Here is a 2500-nt window from a genome sequence, read left to right on the forward strand (position 1 = left end):
CTCTTCGACCCTTACTGAACAATTACAGTACAGTAGTTAACCCCTTGGGTGAAGAAAAATTATTTGGTAATCTCACTGTTGTCAGGTGTATAAGGACATTGGAGAATATGTAAAGAATAGGGCAGACTCTTCGGTTTATGTGTAGGCAAAAGGAAAATGAACCGTAAACAGAGAGAAGGATCCAATGTAGTACTGTCTGGCCAGTCAAAGGACCCCATAACTCTAGCGGTAGTATCTCAACGGGTGGTTGGTGCCCTGGCCAACCTACTACCTCATTTGCATTCAACGTCCACATTGCCCTGCTATAAAGGAGACTTGGCTCATCCATCCTTTCACACAATCTCACCTCAGCTTCAGTAGATAATACAGGAGTCTGATCAATCTTTTGCAAACATCCTGCTATTTTTTTCTAATTCGAGGACCTTATACAGATGGCAGCGCAGTAGACAGCACCTCGATGTTACATATGGTGCAAATGTAAACAAATCAGTGTGTGTGTGCATATCTTATCTAAATATTTGGCAGTCATTTTTGATGGGTTGTGTACACTAGTAAACAAAAATTAACTTGGCATGGTGACATGCTATGTCGCAAACGTAAAACTACAGAGATGTTGGAAAAACGTTTAGTCTATGAAATGCTCGTCTGTGTGTGTGTGTGTGTGTGGTGTGTGTATTCATGTTGGATGGTTTGTCGAGTGAAGTAAATATGACTCGCGTAACTTCATCACTTTGACAGAGTAAAAACTTTTTTGTGTCCCATAAACTGTTGAATTCACTCCGCCGTAGAAGATTGTGTTATTGAAGTGAACATAAACGGGACCCTTTTATGGTGCCATCGTTATTTTTCCACGGAGGGCAGATGGAATTTATTTTTCTTTATGGTAAATATGTCGTGCTAGCGTTTCGATTAATGGAGATGGTAAATTCACGCATTAGTTTAATTATATGAATTATTTTGATAAAAAAAAAAAAACATTGTTAATATATAAAAACTAATTTTAAGTTATGGTAGTCATTATCTCCATAAATTGTTATAGATAACTTTGAAATTTGTTGTTCAGGAACATATACTTTTCTCGCTATATAAAAGATGTTTCTTCAAGTAGGGGTGGTTCTAAAAAAGAAAAAGGCATTAGTCACAACTACGGCCATCTTTTACTCGCAGTTTAGCTACCTTGGATTGATGCTCATCAGCATTGCTTCAACCCACACGAACAAACAGCGCCACGCACGAACTATATGTTTAGAAAACACAATAGCACTGTCGGAATATTAAGACCCTTTAAGCCTCTATCAATTTTAGAAGTTGCCTTCTTTGTCTCCATTTCATTTATAAATCTATTGGCTCCAAATCTCATATCATTTCCCACTATTCATTAAAACCATCTCCACTTCAAAATACTCTTAAGATCAGTTTCAACTATGGTAGAATTTTTATAACTTCTTATCTTTTATATCTCGTCTCTTCTCATCTTTATTTCCCAACATTTATTACCTACATGATACGTCAAAAGCTTCCAACTTTTCTATTCATATTAATCATTCATAATTAATATCCATGAGTAGATTTATCGAAATGTGTCTTCCCTTACTTTCTAGTTTTGTTTCTATCTGCAATTCTCTTTTCTTAATATCGTACTTAGAATTTATTACATTTATTTCCAAATACCACATTCAACAATTCATCCATCCATAACATCATTTAATCATACTCTTTCTTGGCTTTTATTACCATCATGAATTTTGTTGATATTCACTTTCAGTTGTAATGTCCACCATTTTGATGTTTCTTTTATTGTTAATTTGTTTTATATTGTGTGATTGGTTAGGGTTGACGTTGATTAGGATTGTATTCACTTCTGAACTTAATCTATTATAGGAATTAAATATCTATTATAGGAATTAAATTTACGTATGTTCAACCACTTCTTTAATTCTATTGACTTGCTTTGGATTTTTATCTCTAATGCAAAGGTATGTATTTTTTCTTACATTCGACATCTGGATAATTAATGTCCTTTCAGAAGATTTATACTAAACCAGGATGAAAAGGTAAATCATTGTAATTTGTTTAATTGCATACATTAGCCTCTAACGAGCAATAATAACATTTCACAATACAAGTCACGACTAAACTCTTACACTTCCTAAAAAAGTCTTAACTGTTTCCTTTTTCTCTGTTTCCCTCTCTCTTTATCAATGCGACACCTTAATCATAAGATAAAGTTTTATGCTGGTGGGAACTCGCCCAGCCATGTTTTGGCTATTCTCGTTATAAATGCTGTAAAGGCTCAAAAACTTCCACAACACGATTCTTAAATCTCTACCTTCACTACTTGAGCTATTCACGTTATGAATCTCTCTCTCTCTCTCTCTCTCTCTCTCTCTCTCTCTCTCTCTCTCTCTCTCTCTCTCTCCCACTTTTTTAATGTCCTCCTCTTTCTCTATTAAATAGTATAAACCTCGTAAAGTAGCCTTACACAATTGCCTGCTTAAAA

At 34.8% G+C, this 2500-nt stretch overlaps 1 protein-coding gene across 1 annotated transcript in view; it reads left to right on the forward strand.

Moving 5' to 3' along the window:
- The window catches only part of LOC137616434 (acetylcholine receptor subunit alpha-like 1), a 910421-nt gene that overhangs the window by 586734 nt on the left and 321187 nt on the right, over positions 1 to 2500 (forward strand). The gene's annotated exons all lie outside the window — the stretch shown is intronic.

This window comes from Palaemon carinicauda, chromosome 22 (assembly GCF_036898095.1).
Source record: "Palaemon carinicauda isolate YSFRI2023 chromosome 22, ASM3689809v2, whole genome shotgun sequence".
NCBI classification, from domain to species: Eukaryota; Metazoa; Arthropoda; class Malacostraca; order Decapoda; family Palaemonidae; genus Palaemon; species Palaemon carinicauda.